At 39.8% G+C, this 22,147-nt stretch overlaps 1 protein-coding gene across 4 annotated transcripts in view; it reads left to right on the top strand.

Annotated features, from left to right (window-relative positions):
• Window positions 1-22,147, top strand: part of LOC135494520 (acetylcholinesterase-like) — a 76,437-nt gene that overhangs the window by 24,804 nt on the left and 29,486 nt on the right. The window contains exon 1 of one of the 4 annotated variants that reach the window (XM_064782567.1): window positions 19,557-19,683. The exons of the other annotated variants lie outside the window; for them this stretch is intronic. The gene's annotated coding sequence lies outside the window, so the exon portion shown is untranslated. Of the gene's footprint in view, window positions 1-19,556; window positions 19,684-22,147 lie in introns of those variants that run through there. 4 annotated transcript variants of the gene reach the window in all.

Below are 22,147 nucleotides of genomic sequence, written 5' to 3' on the forward strand. Positions count from 1 at the left end.
ATTTTTGTTCCGTAGCCCATATTTATCTTCAAATATATCGCTGAGAAACCGACATTTTTGGAACGCGTTTTATCTTGTTCGCGTTTCCTAAAAGGAAGTACATAATACTATCATTTCGTTTTGCCTGTCTTTCCATGAAATGTGATTAGTAATAGGTGTTACATAAAGGAAGTCGAACTATTTGCTCTCGGAAATCCCCCTGGATGTCAGCATTTAGTATGATGATGCTCAGGCGCCCGCATCGGATATGTAGAGCTGTGATATCGACCGACCCAGCACGGACGGGACTGGCGCTATTAGAATGCAGACTGGAGCCTCTTGGCACTAATACACGACCGGCCATAAACGCCTATTCATCGCCGGCTATTGAGACTGTAGACGACTTTAGCCCTTAACAGACTGAACATGCAAACTAAATTTTTCCAACAACAAGTTCTCAAGATTTCATTTTTAAGCAGAGGACGTTGGTTAAGTGCGATAAGAAGCCTCTGGACATTGGAGAGAATATTTCGGGTCGAGTAGATTGAAGGCTTCGCTTGTTTTTTCATATGATCAAAGTGGGCCTGATGGGCCGACCTTTGAAATGATTCAACATCAGTCCCTGTTTATTTTTCTATCCAAAATGTTAACATGGTTTCCCAAAACTCTTGTCAAAATGCTATCCACTTATAACCGAGTCACATATCGCAGACTTGCTGAAACATCCGATGTTACTTTTTAGTATTCATAAAAATCACTTATAGTACCTGAATTCAGTTCAGTGATCCCATCAAAAACACTCACACTAATTGTGTTTTGTGTGGCGAGTGGCGAGAGGCGATCGAAAGGATAACATGTCTGCTGAATTCCAAGTGAGACCAAAAAAGGAAAACGTGAAAAACCCGACTTATTTCCTTGATTTGATTATGATAACAATGGGTTTCTTCGGCCTCGAAAGTAGCTTTACGACGATCAACTATTGTTGTAGGAACCCTGGGGCTACTTCATGAGAAATGGATACGGCAATACAACAGAGATTGCATCATTTTCTACAATCGGGCACCATGTTACATAGATGACTGGCGCATGCGAAGAGCGGCCGTCGGTTACAAGCAAGCATGTATAGTCGGGTCATAAGTGATTTTTCCATATCGTGTAGGCATTAAACTACATGCAGTGTCGCGTAAATTTTTTTTTCTATTAATAAAATATCAGTCTAGCGTTTTGCATTAGGTCGCTGAGCTATCGGAAAATTATCTAAACTTGGCTTCTGCAAGTTATGTTTTTGTACACAATCTACATTATATATGTACATGTAGTGAACATGCAACTTTTTTGGCAACATTGAACCTATTCCTTAGTTCCCGACAATTTTGGATCAAATCATAAAGTCACCATTGCTGGTATTATATAGGCCTATCAGTAGTCTGAAAGCACAGTAGGCCTACACGAAGAAAACGTTTAAGAAAATTTATCATACAGAACGCTTGCGAAACGACAGCAAATGATGTAGACATTGACTTACGAGCACGACTGTAGTTTCGATCTTACCATGTTTATACCAAGAATGACTTTGTCTACATTGTATTTCCTATTGCCGAATGAATTATTAATAGGTACACTATATCCCTGTCAATAATCCATTCTCAAACAAGTGTGGGGAATTAGCAGGATGGGATATGATGCCGTCAAAATTTTGTCAAAGGTTAAATTCAAACAGAGAAACTTAAACATGAGTTTCACGATGCAATTTCTAGGAACGTTGTCAAGCTACTCTCTTGGCATGCGCACTCAGCCTAGTTGGAAGAATGCGTTTTTTAAACTTACATGTTTTCAATTTGGATTGTCCAAACTTCACTTGATTTTGCACATTGATAGCACTGTCCGAATTCTTTGCTCCATGCAATTTTCAGCAAGTTCCATCATGCCGATCTTGCCGATTTTAGAACCCAACGCTACTGGAAATTGCTTGCAACAATGTGTTTTCCAGGCAGGAGGACAGCGCATGCTCGACGTTTTGACACCACAATGCGTAGCGCTGTGTTGAAATCTAACGTCGTACACATAAAGGTCATGAAGGCGTGATGCGTTCCCAAAGTGCCTTCATTGGTCCACAGCGATGTCTTAAAAGGATAAGAAGTCCGACTGATTTGTTTGTTTTGCATTCTGAATGACATCCAGCAGAACCGACAATACTTAGGCCTATACATTTCCTAAAGAAATTACACTTTGGCCTGCATATACAAGAAAAAACGTCGTCGGTGAACTTACGAGTATACACGCAATATAATTTTGTACACATTTAGATACTGATATTGTCTATATGCTCAGATTCAACTGTCTACGTTTTAAAAAACTTTTTGTGGTGAGAAACATTATATAATAATGGAGACCGAAAAGTGCCAGATTAGAGAGAGGGGATTTTCTCGCGTTATTACTGTTTGTTTTGATAATTTGTGCCCATACTTCGGCATGTGTGGGGAATGGAAAAGAAGATACATGTACATGTATGCATATTTGATACAGCATGAAAACCCTACACGACCAGTGCTTTAATATTTTGGTCATCAAGCATGCTACAAAATGAACGTTTTGCCAACATGTGATCTCAACGTCCGCTGTCACAAGTCGCCATATTTGCTAATAGCGAATTTCCGTTCGATGATGCCATACGACCAAATACAGGACAAACAGTCTACATGCATCCCTTAGACAAGCACCATCGATTACAAATGTAATAACATATGCATCTTCATTATCCGTTTTACATCATTATCGACGATTATTGATACGCTTCATCTCAATTACATTTTTGTTAATAATGAAGAACGGGCATATGCGTTTTATCCATGTGTATCAGATAGTGTTATTTCACCCTTTCATCTATTATGTGACTGCATGGTTTTATCAAGGAGAATCAATTCTCCAGCTTGCCGAGAATTAGACAGCCTTCCAACTTGCCTCATGGGAACGGAGAAAGTTTTTCAATGATGTTGAAAAAAATGTATTGTTCCCGGTGGTGGTTAATAGATTTACCTCAAGCTTAGTGCATGATATTAGATTGTACAAGTTAGCCAATGGACACAAAATATTTTGGGACAATCACCAACAAGTGCAGATTTTTTCTATTTTTCTTGTGATCCACGCGTCTCCTAGGGCTGGGTGGAGCAGGCAGGCTGGATGTAAGTGAATATACAGTTGGAAGGCCTGCCTGGGATTCAAAAGATCAAAATAAGATTCCCATACAGTTTGGGAGCTGAGGATCTCCAGGGTGGATGAAGGAAAAATCGTTATTGATGTTTCGGTCTCCTTCGGCCATGTGTGAAATACGTTATTTTTGCACATTAATTGCAATCATTGTGGTCTATTGTTAGATCGTCAGGAAAAGATGTTGCCATTCAAAAAATACAAAAATAATCCTTTCATCTATAAAAACTGGCATGTTCATGAGGGACTTGTGCTTAACACTACAATTGCTTGAATACCAATTATATACAAGTACCATCTAAATAATATAGCAGATAATTTAGACGGCCCTCAACTTTGAATATTTTATTATAAGATCTATATTGTCCTTTATTTATGCTGACTAGCTCTATTTTATTTTGTTGACTAACTCGATTTCATTTTTCTACTTTCAGGTAAGGTATTAAAACTTTGTTGTAGCCTACTATCAAAGGATATCGTTGATTGGTAAGTCGGTTTTCTTTGATTTTTTTTTTGGGGGGGGGATGAAATTGCAAACGAGGTATTTCATCACATTACTCAATTTGGCTGGACACATATTGTTTCCGACAATTAGAACCACAGGCAACATTTTCTATTACAAAAATTAAAAAAAATATATCAGGCGATGATGTTTTTGCTGATATTATGAGTGAAAGAAGGCTTTTTCTTTAGGCTTGGTGGTTGATTAGTTGGTTTGAAATGTAAAGATTTATAAAGATTTAAACCAGGATCTCACAAGAATATTGTAACAAAATGTATAGAAAACTAAGAATAAGACCTTTAACCAGACATTTATACATGTAATATTCTTAGCGCAATTTTAGTCCTCTATTAAGCAGTCATGTCCGAAAGGGTTAAACAATACATGAGACGCCGCTAAAGTGTCTGTATCTATGTACAGCGGCGATAACGGTGTACACGCGGATGTCAATGATAGCCAATAGATTCCAGTCGATTGGTCTTAAGATGATCAGACCAAGGAGAGACACACATAGAGCTAACCTAATGGACCGTGCTTGTTTTTGCATGTTTGCCTGAATCCCAGTCAATTTACATCAAAACGACGGCTTCAGTGCCTTCGATTAAGTACCGGCTTTGTATAATTGAATGCGACGTTGATGGGTGTTAAGTGGAAGAGCCCCTCATCAGCTACGATAATTGGCGATACACGAGGGTGCGCTGTTCTATCCATTATGCAGCCACCCAACAGAAACGGGTACAAGCATTGAGGCATGTAGCTGATGATTTTTCGAACAGATACGTGTTAGCCTTATGTTTGTTGAAATACACTTATCATACTTCAAATGTGTTTTTCTCTTTTTTTCGTGGGTTCGATATGGATTCGACTAATTATTTCAACAATGTAACAACCCATTATCAATGAAAAGCTAAATTGATGCACATTTTCCTTACCTCACACCCTGCAGCAACCGACCACATGTCACAGTCGACTCCAGCCTGCTTGTGGGTTCTTTCTTATCCCTAGGACAGGGTCATCATTGTCATCAGCTTATCAACCTGTCCCAGACTTCCCTGGGTACTGCGACCTACATATCTGATCAACCGCTGGAAAAGACTTCTTTACGTCAATTCTTTGACCCCTGTCCTACATGACAGTCAGGCATGAGTGCCTTCTGGCCCTATAGCCCCAGCCTCGGCTTCAGGTCACCGAACCAGCGCACATGTACATTACGCGCCAATGCTTCCTGGCCCGAAGCTCCGTCTGGGCCCTGGGTCCCATGGCAATTTCCCTCCATCATCATCTGACTGATGGGCAGATTAAGGTAATAGAGATCGCTTAAGGCAGTTGCATCGTCCGTGATGCAAGGAATAAGGATGAGCGTCTCTTGGTACTTGTGCAAGTGTGACACTGGCAGTGCTAGTGGAATACTTCATGAATTCAGTTACTGTGCAAAACTAAATCACTTCAATCACCGAGATCTACGTAAATGGACACGTACAGCTCTGCTACGGAGGAACCATGATTTGTCTTCTAGAAATCGGACACACTGTATACTTAGTACTTCAGCATTTCGGGAGTTTCATCTTTGTAAAAAAGGGAATATGTTCGACTCATCTAAGTCTATTCTTGAAGGAATATTAATTAGGGAACAATGTGTCATTTTCTTAGTCCACAAAAATGGACTTTTAAAAAAACATGCACATTGATCTCATTTTTAATACTCACTACACTATGAATTTACAATCTGCATGCTTGGGCGTTGGAAAAGAACAATGGTCTAGGCTAGTATGTCGTCGATGACTTGATCAAGGGTGTGACCGAGTAAAAGAAGTTCAATAGGGTTTTCAATGCGCCGGACCGACAGCCCTATCATTACAACTCCGAACCGATGCAACCTTGTAACACCTTCACTAATAATTCGATGATACACTGTGATGCTATTTACTCATGAAGCAGCTCAGCTCAAGTTAAATACATCGGGTGTTACTATCACCAGATTACAAGCTATCTAACACCTTCCAGTAAAAACGCGATGCCGCTATCTATTCGATCAGTTAGATGCACTGATCGACTAAACTCAACAATAGGATTTCTACAGCGCAATACGGCTTATTATAAACCGCGAGATGAGAAATCGCGAAATCGCAAGATATGTAATCATTATTTTCTGCCTCAAAATTTTCTACTTCCCTGGACAGTGACAATCACCATTTCTGATGCTGCTGTTCACTTCTCAATTCAATGATAGTAGGGCCGAAGACAATACAAAGCTACATGCAACTGCATGCTCATATTGACCACAAAGGTTTCTGCAATTCATCAAGATGGACTGTGAGTATAATACCACGAGGTTCAGGATGCTGCATGTATCAAGATTATTTCCCGTTACGCCTGGCGGCACAAGTCACCATACACATGACTGACCGATAACATAGGGCATGCACTAGGTGAACGTCTGGTCATCCCTAAAAAAAAGCGACTATCGAAAATAGGCTATAAATTAGGTTAAACTCCACACATCGCACAGCGGAGTCTATTTCAATGGGCCAATCAAAACAAGGATAGCTCTCTACTACAGCCTCGGTCTCATCAATGTTCGCCTTTTCAAGTTCCATATTTGCAATACATCCTGTGGAGCATGGTACTCTCACCGAGGTTGGCATCTCGCGATTTCGCATTCCGCATCTCGCGGTTTATAATAAGCCGCGCAATACTATCCGCTGACAGAAAAGAAATGTGAGACTACTGTTGATTCGTGCGCACACTGTCTTTAGAAATATCAGTAGGCTTTTGGTGCAGGTATAAGGTGTAGGCCGAATAATTAAAACTCGTTGGAACCTATACAGAACATCTTTCTAGATTTAAGGGAATAAGTTTTTAAGAAAATCTATGACAGCTATTTACACATCTATCGCTGGTATAAATCTTGCATTCTTTTACCATTTTACTCAGTTTCCCTCTATCTTTAGGCATGTTAGGTTGTCTCTGCAGTTTCCGTTGATTCTTAGTTGAGACGGTCCAGAACATTTAGCAGCGTTTGTTGATGGCTGCGGTAGAAATGATAGTTTTCAAACGAGGGGCCAATTTTTGCATATTCGCCGATATGAATTGATAATTTCATGAGGCTACAATGAACGTATTCCATTTGTGTGATAAGGTAGTATAATATTCTTCTACGAAAGTGCCTAGGTGCTCACCAATTAAGACCTATGTGCTAAGAGATTTATGAAGTAAGCAGGCAGCATTTTCCCCGCCCACAATGATGGATTCAAAGGATTGAAAAACAGTCACTTTGAGGCCCCTGTAAGGCGTTAATTTACAAATGATATACTTAAGGATTATGTCTACTGAAATCTGAGCCAAGCCTATCCCCTGCACACTCCCACGCCGCTGACACCTTCTGTCTTGAGTAACTATATAACGTCTCATCAAAGAAACCCTCTCATGATAGAACGGATCATAGATCTGCCTTAAATAGCTCGGTGTTTTGTAATAGAATTAAGGAAGATTAGTGTCTCAATTGCTCGGCTGAACTTCGTATAAGAGCAGTGCTGCAAATATCAACCTTCCTCGATACGATGTTTTTGAAATGATTGTTAGAAAGGGTGTACGTAAAGTCTTCTCATTTGCCCTAAAAGCGCATCAAAGGTATTTTCGTTATCCTAAATGTTGCTTAATTTGACTAGGCATGAACCATTAGCCCACTAGTGTTCGCCTTATCACCTTTTTTATCAACCTCCTCGCAGGGGCGCGGCACTCGGTATTGAAGTGTCGTTGTTCAGACGGACGCTCCTTGCTGATTCAATGATCGGCTGACCTTTATTTCCGACCCACATGTATGGTGCACTCGGGCGGCGGGAAGACGTGTCCTGCGCCAGGCTGTACATTACGTGCTAAAAATAACGAATAACGCGTGTTTCTACTACATGTATCTCAGTGTTAAAAGCAAGTTGAAAAACCTTGAACACTTCCAGAGAAATAGTTTACTACACAATGAAACAGGAAAATACATGAAACAAACATAGAAGAAAAAAAACCACCTAGTCATTTTATAACAGCTGAACAGATCACGGAAAAAGATCTAACCAATTCGACTCTCAGAATACCATCATCTCGGACTTAAATGGGTCAGAAGGGACTCTGGTGAATGGGTGTAGTTTCATTTCTACGATGTATGGCTAAAAGCTATGCATGGTGTAAAACATACAAATGCATCACACAGCATTTTGTCATTCCTCCGTCCCACTCCACGGCGCCTCTGCCTCCAAGTGAGGCTATCGAAGTATTCAAAGCATATTCACTGTGTAATCAAGCAAATATGTCAATGTGCGATTGAGCAAGATTTCACTTAAGACCACACAATAGACTGCAAACTGAGCTGACAAATAGGCTATATCGTGCCATGATAAAATCGGGCTGGCCGGGAAGAGCAAATTTGAGCGATTGATTTTGACGGCGAAAATGCTGTGTCCTTGTTCGCCACGAAGATAGTTTTTCATGCTACAAGTACTGTGTAACTGAAGAGTTGTCATGAAAATATTTTCGGGTAAACTAAATTATGTTACAGTTACTGTTTTTCATGGTTCTTTTTTGATAACCAGGTGTTCCAGTCCTACCCCTCTATCAAGCGCTGTGTGCTACAATTGTCTATTTTTATTTTCGCTGGTGGCACGAATAGCTGTGATTTGCAAACATAAAAATCGTGGAAAACTAGTTTTTGATTGAAAAAAAATATAAAGGAATATCGTAATCCTGCCAAAAGAAAATCGTAATTAAAAATATATTTTAGTCATTTTGGCGAATCGCCTTCACAGAGAGGTGAGACAATTTCCTGGTTTACAGGAAAAAGACAAGCACGCAGCATTTTAACTTGACACAACAACAACCCAGTGCATTTCCTCATATACATCGTTTACATTGTGCTTTCCAAGGCGGCCACTTAGCAGGACAAGTGGTCATCGGGGAGTTAGCGAGATGTACGATTCAATCCACATCCGAGTCGGAGCGACTGATTGCTCAGCCGATCAATGGTCTTTTCCCTCGAACATACCCGTGGTAATGACGCTTCCCAGGCCGCCGCCGCTAGCCCAAATTAAATCATACCCCGAATATCCCAGCATGTACGGGCGATGAACGTAAAATCCAGGCATGACACGAGGACACCAAGGCTTCTTTATCTGATGAGGGGTGATAAGACACCGACGCTTTATTTTGCTTACACCAGTGGGGATCGTCTTCGATATGCTTCATGTCGCATAAAATCGAACATGTCGAAGTGAGAAATGTGCGGTTTGTGGAGAATGCATTGATGAATGTACTGTCAATTGAATTTGCATGAATCTTCTCGAATTCTCAATTGAGTAACCCGTCGAGGACTGGCTAATAGCATACGGAATAGGCTATATGGCGTGTCGTCTTCTTAGCACGTATCAGCTCTGTCTTCGAAGATTCTGTGTATACCTAATTGTCAGTGAAATAGTATTTATTCTGCGATGCTATCAACGACAGAGTTCATAGTCAAGGAATTAACCCTAAGATGGGGTTCGAATTCTTTGGGTGTCTTATCAGGGCCGGGCCGGGCTCGATCGGGTACAATATAAAATGAACCCTAAAACAGTGGCTTGGCACCGATATAGAAGACACCCCCTAAGCAAAGAGATCACAGATTTTACATTCCATGCTGGGTGACCACCTGATGGAAACCTTATTAGGACTTCGGTCATGCTCAACCGGTCAGAACGTATCTTCCGGGAATGGCCTAGCTACGATGAAATATGGTCCAAGGCTGGTTATCATCACGCTGTACACTGTGGTATACAGGGGAAGGAGGAAGGACTTGATTGCATAGCTTATCTATGCAACGCAACCGTTTTGGTCACATTTCGTCACTTGCCAGTAATTGAAGAACGCAATATGAACCATTCAACCATCTAACCATTAAAAAAATTAACGAAAAAGATGCTAATATAAGATTCGTAAGTCTAAGTTAACATCTTTTTGAGTTTCTTATAAGAGCATTTTTTAAAGATTACACGCGTACATTTCACCAGGAGATGAGACATCTTTGTCTATGTTTTGGGGTGCGCAATCTTGACTAGGTATTTCTGAATTGGAATTGTCTGCTGAATCCAAAAATGGCAGTCTTAAGCACCGGCCAGTGCGTTTTTAGGGAAATTGCATGTTTTTGACTGGACGTAATTTTTTTGTGCAAAAATTTGGGGTAGGGGAAACAAAAATTGACATAAATCAGGAACTATCCGATATAAAACAATGAGTTACCACTCAAAATGTTTGTAATGAATTTCTCTACCACATAAAACCATGAATGTGCAAATCAGCATTGTCGTACATGTTTATTGATCTTGTCTAAGAATCGTATTCGAATGTTATCGGGGTTTTCGAGAGGACCCCTGTGTCGAAAACGTACGTACCCTGGACAGATAAAAAAACTGGGGAAAAAAGCAGCGTACGTATATACTCCCCACGACCAATCTCCATATGAAAGTAGGCTAGCTATGTTGACGTGTTTTTGTATAAACCAAGTCATAAATGGAGATAATTGAATGGTTGTCTTAGTGGCTCTGCTGCAATCGAAGCCAATGAGCTAGAAATAACAAATGTGCTTCCACAGAAGACTTACATTATTATGACACCGCAGAGGGACATATATTTCTTGTATACGAGCACCTCGGGAAAGGACAATTGGAGAATCGTCCGGTTTATTAGAAAGGCTAGCTAAAGTAGCTTGCTCTGCTGCAGCATTGTCGATATGAGGCTATGATTTCTGATAAACACGGTGATTGAGTGCGGTATATTAGCCTCGATTAGGATCAGTGCCATTGTAAATATACGTAATTGCAATGGATTTCGTGATCCTTTTGCATATACATGTAACGAGGGAGGTAATTTCGCAATCGGTACAAACGGCGACGGTGCAAGTCTGCTGTGTCATCAACTCCTGTACAATGTAGCAATACATTTTCACACGCTTGTAAATCATCTTTTATAGTTATTGTATTCGGTAGAAAGAGAATTTTTTAAACAGAATCACCGGCCATAAATTATGTTTGACATGCATACTTCGTATTACTTGGTCGTCCGCAGCTCTTCGGAAGGTTTGTGAAACTTACCTAGTTATAGACCCCACATACAACAAATGTGGGGTCTATATTGAGATTACCAGGAGAAGGTACTAGACTTCTGCATTCTTCCCAGGTTATATTATGGAGGTAGTCCAGCAAAACTGCTATTTCAACTGAAAAACTGTCACCCCTGTCCCATCAAACTAAACTCGATCTAGTGCACCTGGCAAAGATTTTTTCGAAATTCGGATAATTTTGATGACTTTGAAGCGTTTTTATGCGCCCATTTTCTGATTTGCTTTCAAATCTCCGGCACGATTCTGTCAATCACACGTATATTAGCATAAGCTCCGCCCGTAATGGTGACGTCATATCCTCATGAATCATGGCGGCGGTATCTCTTTGCCGAAGTGGCGAGCTGTCGAACGACGGTTGACATGGTTGAATGAAGGAGTAAAATAAAGGAATAGCCTTAAATGCTTATCGATGATCCACCCTGCCCATCTGAAAAGGTTAGGGTGCAGTTTAAATGTTACTGAGCGTGTGATTTTGAGAAAGCGCGAGCGTGTTTGTCCGGAAATAGATCATCCGCGAAACGGAATAGACTTCACTCCTCCATACGTGTACTGTGTGGACCCGTGGGGGCTATCAAATTTGCTGACAAGCAAATTTCAAATTTCTAGTTTTGGTTTATAATCTAAGGGTCCGCATTGGAAAACATCTTGAAATAAACACAAACGTATGATAAAAAGTCACTTTGAGGATTCCGGGGTCAAGGCAGAACCAAAAGTGAAAAAATTCACTTCATTTGCGTTTGCTGACTACTCTTTGTCATGTTCGTATGGTTAAAGACGATAAAGTTAGCCGTGCTCGTCAAAGCGAACGTCGTACGAGATGCATCATCAAGTCATACGCAAGTTTCTGAATGGAACCCTATTGCGGGCCCTATTGTCCACATGTGCAGCAGGCCGAGTCCAGCTTGCTGATCTGCGCCGGACTTATCAACAGGAAATCAGACAGTTCATTTTCACCGTCCCAGAAAATGTAACGTGTAGCCCGAAATGTTTGTCTTGCGAAATCCCCTTTAAATGATAAGATTTACACTGGGACTCCTAATACTGTGCACAACGTTCTGGCCCCATGCAGGGGCGATTGCGTTACGTACTGAGCAACTCCCCCGAATCGGGCTTTCATGCGGGGGACGAAGGGAGGTATTGTTCATAATTCAATGCCTCATTTTGAAAATAAAATACGGACTGTGATATCAAAATAACGTTTGGCTATGAGTTCCTAAGGTAAAGCAAATATTGGTACGCAGAGTTCCTAATGTTATCGAGCGACAGGGTCAAAGACCTGAGCTGAACATCCGTATCCAATACGGTGTCTCCGCTTCATCATCCCCTGGTTGATTAAAGTGCACACATGAAAAGCAATCGACAGCCTGCTGAAGCGGGGCATGACCAACTTACTGGAGATAAGTCAATCTCCGCGTGCATTAGCCACTTGGCTGCTTCTCTACTCTCTAGCGTGGTTATTGTCTGTTTCAATCAGAATATGTACTGCGATACCGACAATAGCAAGGTTTTGCAAATTCACGAAATCCGAATCCTGAATTTTGTTATCTATCTGACAAAATAGCGATACAATTATTGTTTTCTTAACTGGTTTACGTCTGTTTATCCCAGGGTCATTCGAAATGCAAAGTTAGTTTGCCAGGCCATTGATATGTCTTGGACGCAGCGAATTCGGAATTCTTGGCGACTCACGCACCAGACAATGTGTTTACACATTTGTTGCAGCGTCCGTTGGACTTAAGCAAGCATGTTCGTCACCTTGAAATGCGTTACACAGCATATACAACGGACTGCAGAATGAAAAGTGCGTTACTTCAGAACTAAAGGCTCGTAATTTGTAATTCGCTATTGGTAAAATCTGCGAAACTTCACCAATAGTGATTTAGATCTTTACGTTTTGACTACTTTCAACCGTTTTTAAGCAATTTTGTTTGCGACATCGATCCTTTTGTCACACATAAAGTGGCGATAATAAACGCATGTCGCAGCGCCAAAAAGCCCTCTTTAGCGCGGCGCTGAAACGTTCACCAGCGGCTGCAGAATGAATTGCTCTTTTCAACCACATACGCTGCCGGTGATCGAGTGTAAAAATACCAATTCACGATGTACAGTACGAATTGCTCTTGTCCACTAGCAGATATCGGCTAAGAAGAGTGTCTATATTGAACATCACTTGCAAAGCCAATCAGGCGTGCACAATTGACAAACCAATACACAATCTATCTGTTACATGTACTTTGGCGCTATAGCGGATTCAATCACACTGGGGAATGTACTGCTGGGGACAGACAACTTTGCAAGGCTATGAAGAACATGCACGCGCTTGTGTAGAAGAGTAGTAGTGACCGTTCGGAAATGTGTTTAGGCCTATTCCGTTTCCGTATTTTGACTGGAACATAAAATCCTAAAGCAAATAGAACTCTTTCAAAACGAGGTGAATGCCAATTTCAAGGGTGGGAGTGGGTCGGTTCATAACCTGGCACTGGCACTCTGGCACTGGCCCTGGCACTGGCAGCGTTTTTGCAAGAAAATACAAAAAAATTTAGGTTTTACGTCCCATAAAATGCAATTGGTGAAAACTGATGAGGATTGCAACTTATTGTGTCCGTAAAAGGCATTGATTTTTAAAATTTATCCAAATTCCTTTCTCAAGCCCTGCAAAAGTGGCTGCCGGCTGCAGACAATCCCTTATGCCATGTGCATATAGCCTGACATTTTACAAAGGAGTGTGCATGGATCTCTAGCTCTGGAGATCATGTTGTTTCAACTGGAGGAGGACAACCGGTAAGTATTTGGGCCAATATTTGTGTCAGAGGCCTACTGTGATCAGGCATAAGCAAAATCTAGTCTGCAGACCAGAAATCACCTTGAGGCCAGTGCCAGGGCGAGTGCCAGTGCCAGTACCAGAGTGCCAGTGCTAGGTTTTGAACCGACCCAGTGGGAGTCATTTCTTCGTTTTCCAAAGAACAGTCCTCTTGCAGCCTTGAAATTGGCATTCACATTGTTTTGAAGGAGTTTTGCTTGCTTCTGGCCAAAATGATGGTGCCTATGGTCAACAAACACCCTATCACAATGTTCCTTGTGAACTTTAAACCCTGCATTTTGTTTGTGACTTTGTCCTGCATATACAATGTAAGACGAAATTAGGATGAATAGGGTTTTTTTAATAAGAAGAACTAAATCTCTCTCCGTGTAACATAGCAATAAAAATGATATGTTATGTCATTCCATCTAGGCCTAGTCGTGAAGGAACAATAGTGGCAGGAGCATTTTCACAGCCCACAAAAAAATTCTTTTTTAGAAAAATATGCATGAGAGAGGGTATACTTTAACATCATTGATGTCAGTAAATTTCAATGGGAAGGCAAGAGTCAATGATTTCATATTACTTGTGGCCAAATACAATACCCAGGATATACTCAGAAATGTTTTCTTCTCCGAAATGAAGATGGACATTCTGTAAATCAGCCTTTTTATAACATTTTTATTTCAGCCACTTGCCCCTAGACAACTTACCCATATTATCCAAATGTAGACTGTACCTCATGGCAAACAGTCATTGCTAAACTTTAAAACGCTCGACAGATATAATCACTCAGTGTAATTTACAGTCGAAAGTTATCAATGCCTTTAACGGTTCATTGAATAGAGTATTGAGATTGATATTGATTAAACGTGATACGGGAAATTAAGTTATTGTAACGAATGTTTTGTGTAGATCACAATATGATGGTAAATTCTAAAGATAAATGAAATATTGTCGTTTCAGAATTTCCCGTAGTATCTATCTGTAATCAAAAACGCTGTAAGGATTCACGGCCTACTAAGTATAGTCAGACGTTTTATAGAATATGTTGTTCTTTGAGGTGATGGCAATCACTGTATTCGGGAGGGGGGGGGGGCTCTGTGAGAACACACATAGGCTCGTAAGGCTGCACCCATGTCTATTTACAGGTACTATTCGGTCTTATAGAATGACAAAATTAAAGGCAGGTTGTTTCAAATAAGTAATGAAATCCTTTAATGAAATCCTGATATCGGATCTATATTAAAAACCCGCGTGTTATCCACATCTCAACGCTTGTAATAAGAACTTCTAACAAAACAACCCAAAGGCAGCAATAGAGCCCTGGCGAACATTATCAACTTACTAATTAACGGGAAAAGCAATATTGGCCACGGTTTTGTTTCAAAGTTCAATTAGGTTTATTTCAGTTATGATATTGAAATGAATCTTTTGATAATTGATCCAAGACTGATTGCTGAGGGATGGTCTGATGAGTATCATAAACGAAACCAATGACGGGTCTTTTCTTGGCGAGGACAACGTTCAGTTGATTATGAATGCTTCAAGAAGTCAAATTAAGGCATTCAAAGACGTCAGCTTCCCAACGGACATACATTTTTATACCCCTGTTTATACAAACCATCCTCATTTAAGTTATGTCTTTCTTTTAAATATGAGCAAGTGAATCAACCTCACCTGCACTTATCTTAGTTCGTATAAAGTATCTACATAGCAATATCTCGAGGGACTACATGTAAATGTGAGAATAGGAAACTCTTTTGCACAGAATTCATCAACCAGCGCCCAGCAGACTTCCATCACATCCTCCTTTCCCCTGCTAAAACGCATCTCAATAAAAACCGCCTTCGAACAACCGTAAGTGAGCAATCCGCGACGCCAGAGTATCATCGACCGACGTCTTTAGATAGTCACTCAGTACATTTACACGGTGGGAACAAGGCATGTTTCCTACGTTCTGACAAATTCAATAATTGACTTAATCAAGTGCGGTTTATTCACTTGCGGCGGAGAATGTTGAGCGATCAGTCGATGCGATGCGGATAATTTTTTAGGATCCTCATGTGTGCAACCCACATTTCAGGCGAAGACATATTTCGGTATATATTAGAGATAGGTTGATATTTATTTTCATCATCTTCGTACACACAAGGTAGAGTTGGGGACAAACTTCGAGTTATCTCCAGTTATGATAAAATTAAAATGATATGTTTGCGGTTAAGCCGATTTAAAAAATTTCGATTATTCAACTTACGTCAGCTAAAATGTTTACGGAAAATCACTGCAGGCCCGTAGCAATCTTTTTTCGTCGATCATGAACGAAAATAGCTCTTTTAACCTCCGTCAGCCTAAAAAAGGAGAAAACACGTTTTTTTGCAAACTTGCCCCATTGCCCCTTGCCCCCTGCACCTGCCCTTGCCCCCTACCCCTTGCCCCCTGCCCCCTGCCCCCTCGGACAGCACAGAAGAGACCATGCATTCACCTCTTAGCAGTAGAATATCAGGCGTACATCTACCTTAGTCACCACATAGTTTGACTTAGTCGGGATGACACACCAAATCTCCCCCGCCATTTAATGGCTATAGATTTTAAGGCATCCAGAAAACAAAGAAAACCAAAGGAATTGCTAAAAATGATATAATATATGATTCGAGAAAATAACTAACATGTAATAAATCAACACGGGTCCTACGACTTGTTCACCCCCAATTGTTCACACTGTGTTCCAGTTGCACACTTTTTTACTATTTCTTCATCCTTTTCCAATCAGAGTAGCAGCAACCGCATACTGAACTCTCCGGTCAGGTCGCTGAAGTATATCGATGACGGGTAATGTGAACAATAATGGTATTACTAGAAAAACTTTGCAAAACTTTGGCATTCCTAAGGATTCGTTGCTTTCGAAAATCCTTAAAATCTACATGACCCTTTAATACTATGGCGTGGGCTTATCAGAGTCTAGCAGTTATGATAAACACAATTCCATGGATTACAATAACCAGCCCCAAGCATCACTAATTGTGAATGAAATGTACATAACACGTTTACCTACACGAATTAAGTGATTGATAGGCAACTCCATCCCATTTTAATTGTTTCACTTCCCCCGCACCAGCAAGACCAGGGAGTCGGAAAATTGGTCGATGTATCCTTTTCCGGGACTGACTGCGCTGCGAAATGTCAAAGCGTGCCGGCGCATTCATGCGGAAAATTGACAATGTAATAGTATGAGTAATAAACCTGTTACATGTCCGCAATGATGAAGTAGAAATATTCGCGAAATTGCTTGCTAGGCTCCTCGATAACGGTACGTTGTGAGGTAGGGCATGTGAGGCAGGGGAGTTAGTTAGAATCGCGTTTGTGACAAAGAAGAGTGTCACAAAGACGAAGCAGGATTTCTCGAGAGATTTTTGCGGTCAATTTTAAACATGTATTTCGGCCTTGGGGAATTTACGGTAAAATGATAAAAACGTTTTCAGGGCGGCTCGCACTCCGAACCCAACTACCTTGCCTACGCCCGATAGCTGTGTGCCTGTACAACTACAGTTACACATGGAAGTTGTTGTGCAAAGCACTTTCAATAGCATTCCGCGATAATGACGTCACTGCAGCTGCTGCCCTCTATTTCCCCATCGCTGAATTACAGGCAATGTCGGACAAACATGCGGTTTCGTAATGGATTCAGGCTTTCTAACTAGGGCAGTTAGATTCAATCTGGCACATGTCCGAGTGTTGAAAATACTACATAATTGTTCTGAATATTTCTCTCTCTGACTCTATGGTATCATTCATGCTAAAAACAATGCAGGGTCAAAGATAATTGACTTTGAAATAAGCTCAAATGCGTAGAAATAAGTGTCGATGTCCGACTGTCACGTGACTAAAACGTCATCAATATCTTATTTTAATGACCTTGTGAGCTATAAATAGTAACGTCGCGGAATGCTATTGACTTGCTCTTTACTTGTATCTGTCGTATCTTAGTATCAACAATAAATGGGTTCTGGTCTTATGAAGCGGTCAATGTGAAACCAGCTGTAGGGAGATTTTCATCTGAAGCAGGTTAAATCGCGAATGTTATTGAATCTCTTGTCTTCTGACATTATCTGATGGTTAGAATAACCCAAACATGTGGTTCTCTAGAAGAAAACTGATATGCAAGTCGATATATCAGTGGATATAGAGATATGACTATAGCATATTAATTTAGTATCTGGGATTTTTAGGCTGGTTACCCCATGCTCGGATACGATACCGTACCAGATGTACGTACTGAATACCGCCGACATGCAAGTCCGGGTTCACCCTTAGAGTAACTCGGCTGGTTTTTACTCTGAGGTTTACCAAATAAAACCTTTAGATTACGTGATTTCTGTCCGCGACCCGCGAAACGATTCAGAAATTTGATGTTCGGACACTAATTGATATCACAAAAGACATACACGTGTGCCCTTCTAGGTTATTCACAAGCTCAAAAACCTTTGGAAGTTTTCATTTCTCTGAAAAACTTCTATATAGGGGGTGCCAGTGCATATCCATGGTGCATATCGTGTTGGCTGATAAGTCCTAAAAGCCTTCTGAAAAGCCCCGAAACCCTTACGATGAGTTTGCACCAAACTGACCTGATGCGATTGGATTCCATATTAAATTACGAGCATTGGGTTCTTCAGCAGGATGAATGAAGATGCATAAAACAATAGAACCATACACTATCAATAACAGGCTTTATTGTTTTACAACTTGTTTTAGAAAGACAAATGATCATACGGCGAAGGTCAAGTGGTACAGGTGTTGGTAAATCTCGCGCACCGACTTGAACTCGGATCCACTTTCTACCATCTTGACCCTCAATGTATTTACATTGTCGTCTGATAAGATTCTGAAATTGTATAATATTTATCTAAGGTGTCTAGAGAATCGGATAAATTTTTAGGCGTTGTCCAAACTTTTACAATTTTTGATTGCTTTGTACTCGAACACAAAAATGTTGTTTGAGACCGTACAATTCCAGCTATTTGGCGGACTGTAATGTCAGTTTTGCTCTGAGCTCTTTAATCATGCAACTTTTCCAACTTAATGGTTTGCTCGTTATTTCAAGCTGAGTGTTGTTGACGCCTAATAATCAGCTTTCATTATATATTTTCGCTCTAAATGACACAACATGTGCGTTTTCGTGTGTTCATTGTAATTCATCAAGCAGAATATCACAACAGGAAATAAAGACAAAACTTATGATTATCTTTTTAATCTTAGCTTCGGCTCTGATCTTGAAAAGTCAGGCGTAAACCTTGATCTTAATTGTTAATCCGATCCTGATATTTGACTATACAAGTACATTCTAGTAAATACCTTCCACAATTGATTTATCTGGCATGAATAAATGGATGACTTCAATAGACATGACAACTAACACTTATGGCAAGGAGACTTAACCTTTTCTTAAAACCTTTCCGAGGAGGACAAAAACACGAATAGTGTCGCACTTTACATTTCGTTATGTTGGTATCAGTATTGAAAGCGATCGCGAATTCAGTAGAAGCTACAATACTGTAAACTGTCCGCAAAAGCCAAGAAACCTAGTTCAATCCTTTTCTATCCAAGATGGTTTAGTCCACCAATACATTTACCATGCAAGCTACCGATAAATGCAGGGTCAAGGCAGCGTGGAATATTCACGATGTTTAATTATGATACTAGCCTGTTTAAGGGCAAGTTAGGTCCGATTGAGTTCCAAGAAGTCGCCAATAGGGGTATCTCCCATGACCGTACAAAGACTTTAAGGTTTGTACCAGAATAGATATTTGCATATTTGTCACCTGACGTGGACCAGTTCGACCCCCTAGCTCAAACCGGCCTTTAGCCGTATACCTTTAAGATGACCCAGTTCATACTTATAGGTAAACTTGAGATCCGATCATAAGGTTGCATCGCCTCTGGTATTGCCAGTCGATCGGGTTAACTACAGCGATTGTTGGATGATCAGACTGTTCTAGATTTCGATTGGAAGTTTTTATCAGTAAGATTACAAACTGATCAGCTGATTAGTTTTAGGTAAGCAAGTTGTTTACATTTTCTGCATGATTCTAACACATACTATTATAGAATACATTTGTTGCGTGATTATTGATTAACTATAATTGCTTAACTTATACAATTCCAAATCGATAAAAAACTATCTATTTGTCTACAGTGTTTTACCGAACAGGCTTTGCAACAGCTTGCTACAACAGCATAGTTCTTTTGCACGAACAGTGGAGGATGTCGATAAAAGAAATCAAAACGCATTTTTATAGGCCAAAAATCCAGATGAGATTGTTTATAATATTGTTCAATAAAGATTCTGATAATTCAGTTTAGTGTAAATGTACATGTGCAATACATTAGTTTTTAGATCCTCCTAATATTTTTAGTTAAAATCATCACTATATACTTATATAAGATTGTTGTTTTCGATCCGAGTTTGATTTCATCTTCAACAAAAACTATCCGCGCTTTGAACACACCATACCGCTGACTGCTTTAAAAGTATGATCTATCTAGATCAAAAGAAATCTTTCTCCAAGCAACCATATCTTTCGATGTTTTATTTTGACAAATATTTTAGTAATATGATCACGAGCCTTTGTCATTAAAAATCCGCTCAAAAGATACATCTTTTAGCTTGAATATAAACGTTATTAATGTAAACCTTTTGAAAAACTAAAAAAAACTAAAACTTTCTAAAAGAAAACCAGTTTTGATGGCTTAAACTATCATGTTGCACAGAAGTGAAAGAAGAAGAAGACCAATCGTATCAGTTTTCGTCTACAATTCTATTTGCATTTTGTGAACAATTGCCTTCTTTAGCCTTGTGGGAATCACTTTTTCATAAAAAATAAAAGTCGACAAGATAAAAGCACCTTTGTTGATGAAACATTTGTTGGGACAAAGGGGACTGTGCTCTCTTGCATCATTAAGTCATCATTATGTCTCTTTTTTCCTCCATGACCGAGTTGATCTTAGCAGACATTGATTGTGCTGTGAAGTTTTCTTCGCTTCAAGAGCAGTTTTCTGCTTCCAAACATTATTTGATCTTGTCTATACATTTTTCTATGCTTCCAAGCAGTTGCCGGTTCGAAAGATAACCAGGTAGGGATGAATAATTTAGCCAAGTTTGGGGAAGTCGTTAGCTGATTGTCTTGGCTTAAAACATGAGTATCTTTTGGCGAAGTGATATATTTTATATGTTATATTTTAAATAGTTATCTTAAAGTAATTTTAGTGTAAAGATTGTACAAAATAATATCTCAATTCCGAAACCGATAGGAATGTAACTGGGATTTCGGCACCTGTACAGTGTACTGTTCATAGGAAGGGCACCGGCAAAACTACACTGACTGTCACTATCATGACTATAGAGCATTAGCATTATTGTGACAGAGAAACGAAGTCAATGTATCAGCTGTTGAGATGTCATTAACTGGATTTAAGATTTTCTGGTAATGCACTGCGTTCGAATCAGAAACTAGCACAATTGCCTCTTTAATAATGTGCAGCATTTTCGTACAAGATGCAATATTAGAAAGACGCTGCCCTTTTACTCTTGTTGGCAGTAGCATATTTAGCTGACTAGTTATTTGTTCTATCTGGCAAGAACAACTTGCACTAGCCGACTTTATCAAATTACGAATGGATTTAGTTCTATTCATGTCAAAACGTTTACTATGAGTATGCGTATACCATTGTGCATGGAATAATTCAATACACGCAAATGCTCGAGAATGGCTGTGATTATTTATAGAAATCAGACAAAAACATTAGAAGAGAGAGGCCTATCGACAATCAATATGGGTATAAATTGGCAGAAAGGATTCAAGCAGTTCAAAGGAGAAAACTTTAGTGTTATTCGATATGCTCATCAAAAACAAAGAATATCTTATAGCAATATTGGATAAGTACATTTAGAGTTAATTCCAATGGAACGACATGTATGCATTTGACCTGCAGCATTTATGAATTGGTACTTAGATTTTTGAATAGTATTGACATGTCGGGAAAAAATATTGCTCTTCTGTTGGAAGTGGATGTTGATTTAGCTAAATCTACTATTCTTACGGCAGATTAGTTCAATCATGTATTCAGTGTTTTCGATAACACCGGTGCTTCATATCACATGATCGGTGCAGTTCTCCACCACAACCAGGCAAATGCAAATTCAAATTCAAATAAGTAGTTGCCTTATAAAAGTTACATTTCATATCAGCAGAAGTTACAATCAACTGGTGTAAGGTGCAAATAAGACATGTTAGAAGGTATTGACGCATGCTGAACATTTATTCAGACCATATAAAGAGAAGAAAAAGTGCAGTAGTGCAATACTTGGTTTAGTATATGGAAATATTGTACAAAATAAATTCTACTTTATATTAGTAAGGATCGACAATGAGGTGTTTTATGGAAGGTTTTCAAGAGTGAAATCTGGATACAATTCTAGAAGTGTTCTTCAGATGACATGAGAAATATAAATACATGTATA

This window comes from Lineus longissimus, chromosome 10 (genome assembly GCF_910592395.1).
Source record: "Lineus longissimus chromosome 10, tnLinLong1.2, whole genome shotgun sequence".
In the NCBI taxonomy this organism is placed as follows: domain Eukaryota; kingdom Metazoa; phylum Nemertea; class Pilidiophora; order Heteronemertea; family Lineidae; genus Lineus; species Lineus longissimus.